A 16,692-nucleotide genomic window follows, 5' to 3' on the forward strand; every position below is an offset into this window, starting at 1 on the left:
CAGCACGGCGGCCCCATGTCCTCACGCGCGGGTGCCCCTCGGGCCGGGCACCCCGCTTCATCGTAGGGCGACTGAGGCTGCGAGAGGTCACGCACCCTGCTCAAGGTCGCACAGCCACTCCTCGGGCGACACGGGTCACAGTCCTGAGCATCGGAGCCCACGGTCACCAGCGGCTGATAATGCTGGCCGTGGGCGGGCTCGCGCCCTCACCCCGAAACGCTATCAGACGGGCAGGTGAGGCGTTTGCCCGAGGCTGAGTCCCCAGGAAGTGGCAGGACTAGGAGTCGAGGCCCGGCTCTCAGGCTCCCCACCACTAAGCCACCTGTGGGTCGTCGATGCCACCGTCATCACCAGGGCAGCCGAAGGGCAACCCCGGGGTCTCGCGGGAGCCCGGACGGTGCTCAGTTCCTTCGCAATATTTAATTTCTATCGTCCCCTTTATCCCCAAAACACAGATACCGGGAAAATAAAGAGGCTCGGGGATGCGCCACCTTCCGAAGGTCAACCCATTGAACTGCAGCAGGTGGGAGGGGTGGCTGGGGGCGGGGGAGGGGCGAGACCCCGGACCCCGCCTCGGCCGCGGCGGTGCCCCAGCCAGGATCGGGAAGGGGGTCTCACAACAGCAGCGGGGACAAGCGCTGGCGTGTCGTGCTCGCCGCCGCGCGAGGGACGCTGCTGGGACCCGCGGCTGTTGCCAACCCGTGCGTACTGCTCGCCGAGGCTAATCTCGATTGCGACGAGGGTTTACACTAAGTCTAGAGAGAGGAGGGGGGCCAAGCCCAGATCTCCAGTTCATGCAGACAGCGGTAGGAGGCACGACAAACACTGACCATATTTAGGAGAAGCCGGGAGACTGGGGGCGCCAGCCGTTCGGCTCAGCGGCCCGACTCAGTGGGCCAAGCCGCCCGGCGGGGCGCGTCCAGCGCCAGGCCCGGCCTCCCTGGCGGTGCGGAGCCACAGGCAGGGGTTTCCATCAGTCCCCTTCAGGGTGGTCCAAGCTCCATCGTGGAGACTAGTTCCCGGGGAGGGAGGGGGGCAGAATCACAAGGGAGTCACCGAGGTCCCCAGGACGAGGCTGCAGGCACAAGACCCAGGAGCCAGGGGCCGCACGGCCACCCGCCCTTCCCGAGCTCCCACGGCTCGGGTACAGACGGCATGAGAAACGCTGGCGGGTCAGGCTGCACTTTCCTCGAACTAATCACTAATGAAGTTTGGGGTGAGCTATTTTGAAAGCAGCCCACACAGCATAACCACACGCCGTCATCAGCTGCGATCCTCAAATGCAATTTCATTCATAATTAAATATGAAAAAGCCACCACCTTAAAATAACATCAGGGGTCACAGCTGAACTCCCCGGCCCGGGCGCTGGCCTCCGCTGACCTCGCCGAGACGCTCCCCACCACGTCCCGGGTGCAGGCACGCAGCCTCCTGCAGCCCCCCGAGTCCACCTCGCCGCCTGGACGCGCCCGCGGGCCGCCTCCAGGCCTCCCCGCCGCCCCCCGCTTCTGTGCACGCCCCGCTCCCAGCCAGCGGGGCCTCGAAGGGCAGCCCGAGCGCCGTGGCTCCGGAGAAACCCCGACAGGCCAAGGCTCGTGGGCCCGCAGCCAGCCACTGAACTCCACGGCCGTGGCCTCCACCATCCCTCGGGCAAGACTGCCCTGGCTCCCCGCTTGGCTTCCAGGCGCCCTTCGCATCCCGCCCATGGGTCTCCCATTCATTCATTCATTCATTCATTCATTTGCACTGCTTCCGGGGAGCACCTGCTGTGTGCCAGACGCCCAGAGAGCAACGCGAACGGTCAGACTTGGTGCTTGGCCTCCAGGAGGGCACCTTGCAGAGACACAGATGGGAAACCCAGCAGTGAGCACGCGGTGGGTCCCTGTAGCCAGACGCGGTCCGCCACGCTCGGGCCCTGCCCCACGCTCATACTGGAATCTAAACCAGTGTGGGACACAGTCGGGGCTGGCCAGCCCGTGTCCCCTTGTCCGTCCACGGCTCTGCCCCTGGGTAGAGGAGCTCCTGGAGCCACACTGAGGGGGGATTCAGTCGGTGGGGACAGTCCAAGTGGGCAGGTGTCAGCCCTCCCCGGGCTCCGTGGGCCACTGGCTGGCCCGATGCTGGGCGGCGGTGGCAACGCTGGAGGGGACCCGTGGAGGACTAAGGCAGAGAATAAGGCCACACCCGAAGCCCAGGTGGTCAGTGCACAAGCAGAAATGCTTCCAAGACCACAATCCAGGGGCAGCGCCCGCGAGGAAGACTGCGTCCACGTGCAAGGACCGCCCGGGGTGCTGTACGGGAAGTGGCCCCCCAGCCTCAGGGCACGTGTCGGCCGAGAGGAGAAGGGTGTCCCCCGAGAGTCGGGAGCCCAGAGGCGACGGAGGAGCGTCCAGGCTCTGGGAGGGAGGCCGATGACCAGACACCCATCGCTACTGACCGAGCACTTGCTGGGGCCGGGTGGGGCCAGCTTGCAAGGAGGGGCTTGGGGGGCCAGGCTTCCAGGAGCTCACGGACCCCAGCCGAGAGGAGAGGCCGCACTTGGGGGCCAGACAGGACGTGTACCTGGTGGGAGGTGGCGGCGAGCCAGCAGCTTCATTCCTGAGACCCACCGTCTCACTGAGCCCCGCTGCCTTCCATGCACAAGGGTCCAAGGGGTCAAGTGACATGTTGGGGGCCACACGGCCAACACTGGAACCCGTGACCAGCTCCCGAGGCCGCTCCCTTCTCGGTTTCGCTAACCTGTGCACGCTCCGGCCTCCGCTGTTCCCTCGTGGCTTCCTCGTGTCCCACGTGCCCTACGGAGACCTCGCGGTCCTCACCCTGAATCTCATGCAGGAGGGGACGGGGGCCGAGAGGACCGTGACCTCACCGTGACCTCCCCGCCACGACTAGGGAAGCGCCTCCTCCTAACCTGCTGTCACGCCCGCACGCCCTGACCCTGCTCCGGTCCTCGCGGCCCCACCTGGTCCTCTAACGCTCACCTGCCACCCGGGAATTTGCTTAGAATCCCGAAAGAGAAAGACGGGCTTCGGGGGCCGGCAAGTTCACTCGTGGACTTCCTGAGGACTCCGCGGACAAGCTTTTATGAACGTCTCTCTCCATCCCTCCCCGAGCACCGCGCGGCCCTGGGTCCAACTTGGATGTCAGTGTCCACACCCAAACCGTCGGAATTATGACTCCACATAAAGGGAAGAGAATGTTCTGGAACCCCAAGCCCTCACTGCCAATTGGCTAAGCTGCTGCTTTTTCTGGTTGCTACCGCACTCAAATGCACGCACGGCGCTCTCGTTTTATTGAAAGTTGTGGGTCTGTCACCAATCATGTCCATCAATAATCAGCAGATTAGCAGCCTGCTTGTGCAGACACTTCTATTTTCAACCTGAAGGGTGGTTTGGGGGTTTCTTTTAAATTTAACTATCCTCATTAAGGATTCATAGCACACCAAAAGAGCGATGTTTTTTTTTAAAAAAAAAAAAAATCATCTTTGCAGAGAAGGAATATCAGCAAAAATAATCACTATTCCAGGCTCAACAATGAGTCCCTAATGAGGACAGCAGTCATCAGTTAAATAAACATATCATTAGGGTGAGAATGGATGTGTCAACACAGACACAGTCCACTAATTTGGGGGTGGGGAGGTGGGTCGTCTGTGGTTAGTCTCGGTGGGGTCCGGCGGCGGGGTGGGTGCGTCTGGGGCAGAGTCATAGGTCACCTTTCAGAGGTAGGGCTCAGGGTGTGGCGAGGTCAGGTCAGGTCAGGTGGGAGCTCCCGATGGGACGCTGCCCTGGGCGTCAGGCAGGCCTGCAGCAGCGAGCAGGCTTTACCCAGAAAAGTTCCAGAAAGCTCCAGAGGGAAGGCCGACGATAAGGAAGACAAGAAGAGGAGCCTCTGAGCCCGAGGACCCAGGGCCGTGCTGTTCCCAGAGCCCAAGCCCCACCTGGGCGGCCACAGGATCCCGGGGTCCTCCGTGAGGATTTCCAGACTCTCCGGGGTGCACCGCCCTCTAGAGAGGAGGCTGGGGCGCAGGCCGGGGAGGGGAGGCTGCATCACGGAAGCAGGCTCGCTCTCCCCAAAGACTGCGTACCTCCTGCGCGTCAGGCAGCAAGCCAGGTGCCAGCCTACAGCGGGGACCGGGGCGCATTCGGCCCCTTCCGTCACGGGACTTAAATCGGGGGGGGGGGGGGACGGGAGCCAAATTAGGATGATCCCAGGACGTCAGAACGTGCTACAGAGGGAACCAACGGGGTGAGGGACAGCCAGAGGCCGGGAGGCCGAGCAAGGCCTTTCTGAGGAGCGGACATCCGAGCCAAGGCCTCGGGGAAGGATGGTTCCAGCAAAGGAGCAGAAGGGCAAGAGGAGGAAGCGGGGCGGAGGCTAAGGGTGAGCGGGCCACGTGCGGTGTATGTGCACACGCGCCAGGGGCCGCTCCTCTGAGAAGGACCGGGGGGCAGGGGTCACCGGTACGGCTCGTGGCCAGGAAGCTCAGGGGCCGAGGCTCAGCCATGGGGGCCGGCGAGAAGCAAGGGAACGGCGGGGCACGGAGCGGCCTCTCTGGAGGCGAGGCCTGGGGAGCAGGCCCGGGGCCGCCGCACGCCTGTCACCGTGGAGTCGCGGACCCCAGCCGCCCCACGCTGCTACTTGGCAAAGTGAGACGCGCGCCACAATCACAGACCAGGCGCTGATGTGAGCACCTGAGGCCGCAGCTCTGCCAGGTGCCCGTGACGGAAGGGGAGGAGGCCGGGGCACACGGAAGGGACAGGAGGGGCAGACGTGACCTCGCAGCGGGGGAGGATGAGCAGGACTGCGGGGATGGGGCGGCGAGGCAGCCGTGACAGTCGAGGGCCCACGGAAAGCGAGTTGGAAGACAAGGCAGCGGCGGGGAGAAGGGAGGACGGCGGAGGCCACCCCTCAGGGGCCGTGGGCTGGACGGCCAAGGTCAAGTGGAAGGGAACTTGCTGGAGATGAGAAGGTCAGGGGAGCAGAGACCTCCAGACTCTTGGGCAACGACCGCGGCCAACAGCCCTGCAGGAAGCCCCTGAGAAGCGCGGCCCGGGAACTGCGGGGCCCAGACGGCTTCCTGCCGACGCCGAGCCGCAACCTCCAGGGGAACGTGGGCACGCACGGTACCGCGGGGGCCACCTCACAGGAAACAGCGCTCCGTCCAGGGGTGGCCAGGAGTTCCTGGGTCCCCGACCTCGGCCTGATGTTCCCAGTCCGTTGCTGGGAGAGCAGGACGCGCCGAGACCTCCAGCTCTGAGCCCCGCAAACCTCAGGAACTACGCTCAAGCACGGGTCCCACTGACCCTCGGGTCAACCTCCACCCGGCGGGAAGCCCTGGGGCCCTTGAACAGGCTCACCTGCACGCCTGGAAGATACCTGGACACCTGCTTCTGACCCCTTCTGATCCTGAGAGAGCCCCAGCCTCCAGGGGCTGCGTCCGAGGGCAGGTGAGGGTCCGTGAGGCCCGCCCACCGGGTTGTGTCACGGGCACCGTCTCCGGGCACCCAGAAGTCAACCCGGGGAGCCCTCCCAGGTACGCCTCCTGGAAACGGGAATCTAGGGCCCGGAGCGGCAGCGCCACTCTTCTAACCCTATTCAGGGGGCAAAGCGAGGCCTTGAGTCAGGCCTCACAACTCCCAGCTGCAAAGCCAAGGGCCTTCTGGGTCCCTCGGGCCACCCCCAGCCCAGAATCCTGCAAGGCGGGTACGAAGCTAAAACGCCCCCAACCAGCCTGCACCCGCAAGCCCCAGCGTGCAGCAAACTGACACCAAGAGTGGGTTTCGCCCCAGTTCTGCGACTTCTGCCCGAGATGCTTACGTTACTGAATTTATTTTAATATAATACCAACGGCCACACACTTGAGTACGATCAGACGTAGAACAATTAATATTTAACATGTGGGCACCCGGAGCCTCCTGGCAGTGTGATCAATAAGGTATGCAACAGGGGTGCCTGGGGGACGCAGCCCGTTAAGCACCTGCCTCCAGCACAGGTCATGATCTCGGGGGTCCTGGGACCCAGCCCCGCGTCGGGCTCCCCATCTCCCTCTGCCCCACCCCCAGCTCATGCTCTCTGTCTCTCTCAAAAAATAAATAAAATCTTTTTAAAATAAACTATGCAATATATTACTATTTACCCAACTCGGAAAAAATGGTGCTGCTGCTGCTGCTGCTGGTGCTGGCGGTGGCGGTGAGGGTGGTCACGACTGAGCCGCAGCCGTGGATACGGACGCCTCCTGGACCCCAGGCCCACGACGGAGTGCTCTCCAACACAGCATCTCACGTAAGTCATGAGATTACAAAACATCAGCAAAAACACACCATTCTGCAATATTTTGGTCGGTTCAACGCCATCGATAGTTTTCAAAAAACCAAGGAGCACGGTTCAATAACACTGAGATCGATTCTGATTTCTCTTCAGAAATTTGATAGAGAAAGTCTCTCCCTCAAGGGCAGACCCCAGTAAGTTAAGTCACGCCCCAGAGCGGAATATCCTGCTGGCAATAAATCTGCATTTAAAAGGTGTGGGTTTTCATGGGAATATTGATGACCTGGGAACTGAGAGCAGCAGACGGACCGACCGGGGCGGCTGGACGGGCAAGAGGGCCCCGTAACGTTTTGCGTGCGTCCTGCCCTGGTTCTTCCAGGGTCCGTGCACAAGACAGCTCCAGCAAGTACTGCTAAGGGTCATAAATCAGGCGCCTGATAAAAAAAAAATAAATATTTAAAAATAAATAAATCTGAAATGTGATTTAATCCCCACCTCGACAGATGTCTTACTGTTACGGCTTGGTCCCCCTTTACAGAACAGAACCCCATGAAGGTAACCCCCGTCGAGCTTCCGCCTATGAGCAGAGAGTCTGCTAACCTCCCCATCTCCTATTCCCTGGCCCCTCGCCTCCGAAATTCCAACCGAGCATTTTTTTTACTCAAAGGGCAAAGTTGGACTAGGATTATGCGTGTTTTCCGTGCAAAGGATATGTTTTTCAACAAGCAGGACCACATTCCTCTGAAGCCAAAATATTCTCTGTAAGCTGATTGCTCCGGTCCCCTCGGACTTTCCTCAATAAGGCTCTGTTCTCCGGGCCTGCGGGCGTGTGACCGTGCGCTCGGGTGGGGCCCCCCCATACGGGTTTGTCTACGGAGAGGCCGCGGATGCGCCTCGGCCTGGCCCTTCCTGCGGCCACGGGGCCTCTCGCACGAAGCTGCCCACATCACAACCTTGGGAAGGCCGATCCATCTGCAACCCCGATCCATCTCTGTAAGCGTGAGACGGGGTCCCCTGGGTAAGAGCCTACGGTCTTCACTCCCATAGCTTGGTCCCAACGGCGCCCCAACATTCTGTCCTCGTCCGGGGGGGGGCATGGAAGGAGGCGAGAGGGAGCGCGGGACGCACAAGCACAAGAGCAGAGCAGCCGAGGTTCCTAAGTCCCCCGGGATGCTCTTGGGGCTCTACAGGCCACCGAACTAGATCCAAAGTACGCCAGACACCCGGCGAGATTGGCTCCAAGAGCAGCGGCAAAATCCTAAGGGAACCCGGGCTCCACATCAATGTCCACCCAACAACCTGCCCAGAGAAAGGCACGCTTGGGGTCCGGCAAGCATCTCTCCCTCCTCCAGGGAGGACTCGCCGGATGAGACCTTAAGCTGAAGCGCACGTGTACAAGTAACCATTTGCACGACAAAACGGTTCTGGGGGTACGTGAGCGACTAGCCGAGGCCGTGTGGATGGCCCGAGGATGCATCACCATTTGTTGAGTGAGCGACGGGGAGAGCCCGGCGAGCCAGAGAGCAGAACCCCCGCTGGGCCCCGGGGCAGGTGCGGAGCGGCCCAGGCCCACGGAACCCCTTCCTCAGAGCACACGAGCTCATCACTGGTGCCTCTTCGGGGTCCTGGAGGGTTTGCGGCCACAGGGACACAGCCCCATGGAGGAGGTGAAATTGCCCCCTGCAGCCGCAGCCCGAGGGCAGGCTCTACGGGTCTGGCCTCCTTCGTCCAACCCTCCGGGCACCCCCATCCCCAGGGGGGCTCCCGGAAGCCCTCCCCTAGGTCAGTGTCTGACGGACGGTCATCGCCCTAATTCTACGCAGGCGGCTCCCACCGTGTGCCAGGCGCTTGGACGGGTCCTCCACCTGCATCACGTCATTTCCTCCGCACCAGCCCCACAAGGGGGTCCTACTGCCACCCTCACCTGAGAGGCGGAGGGGCCTGCCCACCCCTACGAGTCACGGAGGCCCGAGGAGCCGGGGCCCACACTGCCCACCAGCACCCTGACCCTGGGACGCCACGCGGGTCGTCTGAGCCGTGCCCTCCGCGCTAGGAGGAGTTCGCCGGCTGATACAAACCTCAGGGTCACCGCGATCCCCGATGCCACCCGGCGGAGGACAACCCCTGCCACAGGCGGGAGGACGGGGGCCAGCGTCTGGGAGGCGGGAGACGGTGATCTGAGGACAACCGAACACGGGCTCGAGACGCGAACGCCTCAGGGGGCTCGAGACGCGAACGCACACCCAGTTCACCAAAGCTGCCCCCCAAGGAAGGGGGCGCGCACCACGTGCAGGTCTGACTCCCGAACAAAGCCCGCCGAGGAGGCTGGGGGAGTAATTACAGCATGCAAATGTCATGTGATTTTTGTCACTGATCTTTTAACATGCATAGCCGGGTTCATGTGTCTCCAATTCAAAATCCCAAATTGAAGACTTATGTGGAGATAATTATAAGCGAAAATCGAACGCAGGCCTGGAAAACACCCCACTTTCCTCATAAAGTAACTGCACGCCGAGGAGAGCCTGGATTCCCGGAGGCACCGGCCCAGGCTGGACCACACCGCGGGCTCGGCCTCCCCCATCTCGCCTGCACCCCAGGCCCCCCCGGGTCCCCCGGGGCCGGAGAGGACAACACTCCTCCCACACTCGCTGCGGCAATAACGCATCTTTTAACTAAAAGCTGTCGGGGAACAGGAGATTAAGATTGCGTAACGGGGGAAAGTGCTGTTTTGTTTTTCCAAATAGCTGAGCTGAGAAAAAAAAAAAAAAAAAGAGTCGCGTGTCTTCCAAGGGCCACGTGTACAGGGTCGTCGCAGGTGCGCCCGAGACGGCAGCGGCCACCGGGTCACCGGGCCACCAGCTCACGCACAGCAGCCCTGGCCCCTCTGCTCCGAGGCCGGCAGCGAGCACCTTTAAGAGGATCCCGAGGAGAAGCCGGAGGGCCCCGCCGACCCCCGCACTATTAAATCTTTTTAAAATGTAATCTTCAGGGGATTTCGGCCGTAAATAAAGAACACGCCACATGTAAAAAATAAACTTACACTCATGACTTCATGCGTGACCCCGGGTTCAATTTCTGTTTGTGATTTAGCCGAGGGGAGACGAGGCAGCCGCTCAGTCCGCAGCGGGGACGCCAGCCCACTCCTCGGCGGGAGCGGCCACCCCGGGGGCGCGACCCCGACGGCCACGGGGCCAGCAGGTGGCACGCGGGGCAGCCGGGCACCTGGGACCGAGGCTTGGCTCACCCCCCGCCCCCCTCCGGGCACAGCTGGACGCCGTGTTCACTGAGGACAACCGGGCCGGGCCTTTCCGGGACTCGCTTCCACCCAGGCCACTGTCCGCAGAAGCGGAGCCTCTGGGGCCGGTGCGCAAGACTCCGCGCCCCTGACCCCCTCGCCGGCCGGGGGTGCGGGACCCCCACAGTCTTCAGGCGCCCATGCCTACGCCGCCCTTACCGCCCTGCAGCGCTCGCCGCTCGGCCTTCCCAGGCCCCGCGTAGCCACCGGCAGGACAAAGCGGAGGTGAGCACCTGTTTCCCATTTTACAGATGAAGACGCCGCTCGAGGAAGCCCCGCAGCCGGTTACCAGCCACTCACCTTGTGGCCACGTGCCAGCCCCTCCCCGCCCAGGTCCCAGGCCCAGTGTCCAGGCCGAGGGTGCCCACTGGCCCCAGGGGTGGGGGTGAGAGCCACGCACAAGTCACCTCCAACCAAGGCCGTCTTCTGTCCTCCGGGGACGGCAGAGGGCGAGGGAGCGAGGAGGGGGGACATATGTGCGAGTTCACACCAGCCCCCCGCAAGAAAACCCTCACTGCCAAGCCAACTGCTACCCTCTGTGGGTTAGGAAGGCACGAACCCTGACACCAGAAAGTTTTCCCAAGTCCGAGGAGCTGATGCGTGTGAGTCGAGGACGAGAGCACTGCTCCCTGCAGGACTCGGGGCAGACGTGCCCCCCCCCCGGGCCTCCTTTCCTGCGTGCACAGCAGAAGAAGGTGTCACTAGGACTGCTGTCCACCACGAACCCTTGGGGTGAACCAGCCCGTTGGGAAGCACTAGAAGGAGAGAAGGGATTTTCTGGAAGAAGTCGTGTGTCAGGAGGAAGGAGCTCTGACCGGGTGGGGGGGTGCGGCCAACAGGAAGTGGCCACCGATGCTATTGTCAGGGAGCCCCCCGCCTGAATCTCTCCCTGGACTATGAGGGCAGGCATGGGCTGCACTGTGGAGATGCCCCTGACATGATGGACAGTGGAGGGATGAGGGAGGGATGGGGGAGGGATGCAGGGGTGGGTGGATGAGGGGATGGGTGGAGGGATGAGGGAGGGATGGGGAGGGATGGAGGGGAGGGATGGAGGGAGGGAGGGATAAGGAAGGGATGAGGGGAGGGATGGAGGGAGGGAGGGAGGGGTGGGTGGATGGAGGGATGGATGGAGGGATGAGGGAGGGATGGAGGAGGGATGCAGGGGTGGGTGGATGAGGGGATGGGTGGAGGGATGAGGGAGGGATGGGAGGGATGGAGGGGAGGGATGGAGGGAGGGAGGGATAAGGAAGGGATGAGGGGAGGGATGGAGGGAGGGAGGGAGGGGTGGGTGGATGGAGGGATGGATGGAGGGATGAGGAAGGGATGGAGGAGAGGGATGGAGGGAGAGATGGGGAGGGATGGAGGGAGGGATGGAGAGGAGTGAGGGATGAAGGAGGGATGAGGGGAGGGATGGAGGGAGGGAGGGATAGGTGGATGGAGGGATGGATAGAAGGATGAGGGAGGGATGAAGGAGAGGGATGGAGGGAAAGAAGGAGGGATTGAGGGAGGGATGAGGAAGGGAGGGAGGGATGGGTGGATGGAAGGATTGATGAAGGGGTGAGGGAGATATGGAGGAAGGGAGGGATGGATGGATAGAGGGATGGGTGGATGGAGGGAGGGATGGAGGGAGGGATGGAGGGAAGGAGTGATGAAAGGATGGAGGGATGGATGGGTGGATGGATTGAGGGAGGGAGGGAGGGAGGGATGGGTGGATGGAGGGATTGATGAAGGGATGAGGGAGGGATGGAAGGATGGAGGGGTGGGTGGACGGATGGATGGAGGAAGGGATGGACTGGCTGGAGAGAGGGATGCATGGAGGTGGAGGGAGTGATGGACAGACGGAGGGATGGAGGGAGGGATGGAAAGGGAAAGATGGCCGAGGGTAGGTGGGCCAGGGGTGGGTGAGTAAACAAAGGGAGAGGCTGGGCAGACGGACGGAGAGGGGGACAAGGGCAGGGGAGATGTTAGGTAGACAGAGGGACGACGGAAGTGGGCGGACCGGGAGCAGGAGGGCGGGAAGGAAACGTGGAAGGCAGTGGGGAGGAGAGTGGGGACGGAAGGGCCCGAGGACCGAACGCTGTGGGGAGCAGAGAAAGGCTCAAAGGGCAGGTGCGAGCCCTGAGAGGCAGCACGGCCCCCGCCCCGACCCCGCGCACCCCGACCCCGCGCACCCCGCCCGGGCAGGAGAACAGCCTCTCCCCCAGGGAGCCTGCCTCGCTGCTCACGCCGCCGACCCCGGGCCCGGCCCCCCTGGAACCGATTCCTTATGAAGTCCCCAGGCAAGTCCTGATGGAGATAGTATGTTTATTTTTTAAACAGGAATGAATTATTCAGCACTTCTAAATCCAGAACACATCAAATCCAGAACGACACACACTGTGCTTTTCCCCTCTCCCCGCATACACTTAGAAATATTCTCTAATTTCTTTAAAAGAATAAAATTATTGATTGTGGGTGAATTAGCAGCTCGAGAAAGGTCCAGATGCCAGCAGGCGGTGGGAGGTGTTGCTGGGCCGGAGCGGAGCGCCCGAGCAGGGGCGGGGGTGCAGGTGGGCACGGGCCGAAAGGCACAGGGGATGGGCCAGGGCGGGACGGGCGGCGCGGGGCTGCGTGGGGGGCCCTCCCGGCCCGTCCTGTGCCCACCTCCAGCTGCATCCCGGGGGGGCCCGGCCAGCAGATCCGGCCCTGGAGACCCCAAAGAACATTGCTAGCTCTGGCGGGGTGAGTGGGGGCTCCGGGTCCCCTAGACGGGGTGGGAGCTCGAGGGCCCGGGGCTGCTGCTCTCGCCTGGTCCCCGGCCACGGCACTGGTCCCCGACGTGTGCTGCCCCGAGGAACCAGGACGGTCCCACTGCCCGAACCTCACCAGACCTGACCCCGTAGGCCCGGCGGGACCCTGTGAAGCCCCGGAGGTGCCAAGAGCCAAAGCACAGTGGCCTCAACCACCGGGCAGGCTGCAGCCCACCGGCCAGCACCCCCCAACCCCGGCCTGCAGGCCTCTGGGAACGAGGGATGGGGCTTGGGGTCGGGGAGGCTGCATGTGGCGGGACGGCAGGAGGTTCAGGGCTGTCTCGGGCGGCAGGCAATAGAAAGTTCCAGAAACTCAGTGTGAGCCCCCAAAACGTCGATTATTTCACCCACAGAGCATTGGTGAGAGGGTCCAAGCGGGGGTTTCGGGGAAGGCAGCTCCTCGGGAGGCCTGGGGTCACTCCGGGGGGCTCGGCCGAGGTGTAAGGGGCCCCCGGCCACGAGCATGGGAGTCAGCTCCCTGAGGGGCTGCAGAGCCACCGGGGAGGGAGGGCGGCGTCCGTCCCACGGACGCAGGGACCTGTGAGATGGGCCCAAACCGCGCGGAGCCTTCTGCCTGCCCCCCGGGACCCGGGCCTAAGGAAATAGCCCGAGGGAAGGAAAACGGATCTCTCTGTACGACGGATGCTCATCGCGGTATTTTTTATACCAGGAACTATTGGAAATAACTCGAATGTCAATAAAAAAGGGGATCGTGACGTAAATTACGGCCCATCCGCCGCAGGGCGAGCAGTGGCCATGAAGCAGCGTGGTCATGAAGCACGCGGGCATCTAGCACGAGGCGCATCGCGTGGGGCCAGCGAGAAGAATCCAAAACTACGGGGCCGGTTATTACAATTACGAGATGACCGTACAGTGAAAGAATGTACGTGAGGCGGGAGCAGAAAAAAGCAAGGTCACCCACAGGTGAGCCCACGGTTCAGGGGTGGGGTGGGGGTGGGGCAGCGAGGGGTGCTGGGCGGCTCCGGGGCCGCTCCCTCCAGCGCCCAACCTGGGGCACCGCACGGACACTTCCTGTGGGATTCGGGACCTCAAACGTGGGGAGTGGAGTCGATGTGCAAACCCCGGGTCCTCGGGGGGTTCAGGGGCGGAAAGCCCGGGAATAGGTGGGGCCGGCCTGGAGGAGGGGCGATTTGCAGACACGAGGTGGGCGGCAGAGGAGGAAGGCACGTCGGGGCCGGGGGCGCGCTGCTGCACCCCGGGAGGCGCCACGGCCTGATGACACACCGGGAATTAGCACACGGTCCCTGTACCCACGACGTGGATCAGTGGCTGAGCTACTAGCTGCGTGTGGAGGATACGGCGCGACGGGCCTCGCTCGGCCCCGCAACTCCCACGCCAGGCCCGAGGCCCCCACTGCGCGGGGAGCCCGGCACGGGGTGGTCTGAAGCCGCCTTGCGGGGGCCACGCGATCCAGAGCTCGTTGGGGTAACCAGGCCGCCCGGGGCAGCCGTCACTCCTCCCTGCGCCAAATCTCCCCAGTGCCGTGGGCGCTCGGGCCATTCCATCCCCAAGGCCACCCCAGGGGGCTCCGCTCGGCAGGCAGGGCGCCCTCTGATCCTCTCCCGACCCCGATGCTGGGTGCTCTGGCCTCTGATCCTCCCCACCCTGATGCTGGGTGCTCTGGCCTCTGATCTCCCCATCCCTGCCCCGATGCTGGGTGCTCTGACCTCTGATCCTCCCCTCACCCCGATGCTGGGTGCTCTGGCCTCTGATCCTCCCACCCCCGCCCCGATGCTGGGTGCTCTGGCCTCTGATCCTCCCCTCACCCCGATGCTGAGTGCTCTGGCCTCTAATCCTCCCCCAACCCTGATGCTGGGTGCTCTGGCCTCTGATCCTTCCCCCCACCCCGATGCTGGGTGCTCTGACCTCTGATCCTCCCCCCACCCTGATGCTGGGTGCTCTGCCCTCTGATCCTCCCCCCACCCTGATGCTGGGTGCTCTTGCCTCTGATCCCCCCCACACCCTGATGCTGGGTGCTCTGGCCTCTGATCCTTCCCCCCACCCCGATGCTGGGTGCTCTGGCCTCTGATCCTCCCCTCACCCCAATGCTGAGTGCTCTGCCCTCTAATCCTCCCCCAACCCTGATGCTGGGTGCTCTTGCCTCTGATCACCCCCACACCCTGATGCTGGGTGCTCTGGCCTCTGATCCTCCCCCCACCCCGATGCTGGGTGCTCTGGCCTCTGATCACCCCCACACCCTGATGCTGGGTGCTCTGGCCTCTGATCCTCCCCCCACCCTGATGCTGGGTGCTCTGCCCTCTGATCCCCCCCACACCCTGATGCTGGGTGCTCTGACTTCTGATCCTCCCCACCTTGATGCTGGGTGCTCTGGCCTCTGATCCTCCTCCCCACCCCGATGCTGGGTGCTCTGACCTCTGATCCCCCCCACCCCGATGCTGGGTGCTCTGACCTCTGATCCCCCCCCACCCTGATGCTGGGTGCTCTGGCCTCTGATCCCCCCCACACCCTGATGCTGGGTGCTCTGGCCTCTGATCCTCCCCCCACCCTGATGCTGGGTGCTCTGCCCTCTGATCCCCCCCACACCCTGATGCTGGGTGCTCTGACTTCTGATCCTCCCCACCTTGATGCTGGGTGCTCTGGCCTCTGATCCTCCTCCCCACCCCGATGCTGGGTGCTCTGACCTCTGATCCCCCCCCACCCCGATGCTGGGTGCTCTGGCCTCTGATCCTCCCCCCACCCCGATGCTGGGTGCTCTTGCCTCTGATCCCCCCCACACCCTGATGCTGGGTGCTCTGGCCTCTGATCCCCCCCACACCCTGATGCTGGGTGCTCTGGCCTCTGATCCTCCCCCCACCCTGATGCTGGGTGCTCTTGCCTCTGATCCCCCCCCAACCCTGATGCTGGGTGCTCTTGCCCTCTGATCCCCCCCACACCCTGATGCTGGGTGCTCTGGCCTCTGATCCTCCCCCCACCCTGATGCTGGGTGCTCTGACCTCTGATCCCCCCCACACCCTGATGCTGGGTGCTCTGACCTCTGATCCTCCCCCCACCCTGATGCTGGGTGCTCTGACCTCTGATCCCCCCCACACCCTGATGCTGGGTGCTCTGGCCTCTGATTCCCCCCCCACCCGGATGCTGGGTGCTCTTGCCGGGGACCCAGGGCCTGGAGAAGACCAGAATGGCCTGAGAAAGTAAGATCTACTGAGGAGCAGGGCAGGACATGGACTCCTCTAGGACCAGAACGCTGCCCACGGAGAGAGCCCAGAGGCTTCGATCAAGGTGGCCTGGGACGAGTCCGCTCTCCTTCTATCTCAACATGAGAAGCCGCCAGTTCAGTGTAAAGCAGAGATTAGGCACGATAGAAGGAAAAAAAAAAAAAAAAAGAATTCTAGAAGTTCTCTAGAATCCGGAACAATGAGCCGCGCAGGCCAGGACGACGCCGGAAGCTCCTTCGGGCCTCGATGGCCGCGCCGCCTCCGCCCTCCCACGTCCCCCCGGAGCAGCTTCTCCCGCAGGTCTCCGCGTCCCCGAGGTCAGTGGCACGTCTGGGAAGGGACGGATGTCAGAGCAGGGGCAGGGCCCGTGACGCGGACGGGACCCGCGAGCTCGTCCCCGGCCCACGGCGGAGGGTGAAAATAAGAGGGCCGCACGCGGTCACGGGGGTTTACGGGAACATTAGTGGCTATAAAAAGGACGAACACACAAAGCCATCTCCACTTTTTTTTCCTCCCCCAAAACATCAGTCAGGGCAGCGCCTTATTTTATTTTAATCTGCGAGACCTTCGCCCGCCAGCGGAGAGGTCTCCGTACGTTTAGCCCCTCGCATAGCCCCACAAATACAGCTGGCGATATTGATTAATGTTTATTAGCGCCTTCCAAATATACTTGCATCTTAGTCAACTCTGCCATTTAATAATTTTGCTAAATCTCAAAAATGGAGATGCAATCTTGCCTTTAAGAAGGCAGCCCTGCTAGTTATTTACAGATTGTAACATTTACATAAGAGTTTGGTTTAACAAGAGATATAAATATAGATAAAACCCTTAGGACTTCATTCTTTAAACTGCCCTCTAAAAATCTGCCCTGCAATTTGCAAACTGAATTTTGTGCAGACTATTCTTGGAAGCCTTTGTGAATTAGGGAGAACTAACTCAAAGCAAGGGCTGGCTAATCACAATTTTGCAAATTGTACGTAGCAATCATCCTCACATTGTGAAATTCAGATCTATAAAATGCTGATGTTTTAAAGTTGAAAAATAAATTAGCTCACTAGAACTATTTCGCCAAAAAAAAAAAAAAAATCAGTCTGAGGCTTTACAACTAAATTATTTGTTTAAAAAAAAATTAAAAGATAGTCACAT

At 62.0% G+C, this 16,692-nt stretch overlaps 1 protein-coding gene across 7 annotated transcripts in view; it reads right to left on the reverse strand.

Moving 5' to 3' along the window:
* ZNF536 (zinc finger protein 536) overlaps positions 1 to 16,692 on the reverse strand; it is a 430,736-nt gene that overhangs the window by 327,984 nt on the left and 86,060 nt on the right. Inside the window, exon 1 of one of the 7 annotated variants that reach the window (XR_003127147.3) lies at positions 2,980 to 3,176. The exons of 4 other annotated variants lie outside the window; for them this stretch is intronic. The gene's annotated coding sequence lies outside the window, so the exon portion shown is untranslated. Of the gene's footprint in view, positions 1 to 2,979; positions 3,182 to 16,692 lie in introns of those variants that run through there. 2 more of the 7 variants (XM_025425263.3, XM_025425262.3) reach the window with 2 other exon arrangements.

This window comes from Canis lupus, chromosome 1 (assembly GCF_003254725.2).
Source record: "Canis lupus dingo isolate Sandy chromosome 1, ASM325472v2, whole genome shotgun sequence".
Classification (NCBI taxonomy): domain Eukaryota; kingdom Metazoa; phylum Chordata; class Mammalia; order Carnivora; family Canidae; genus Canis; species Canis lupus.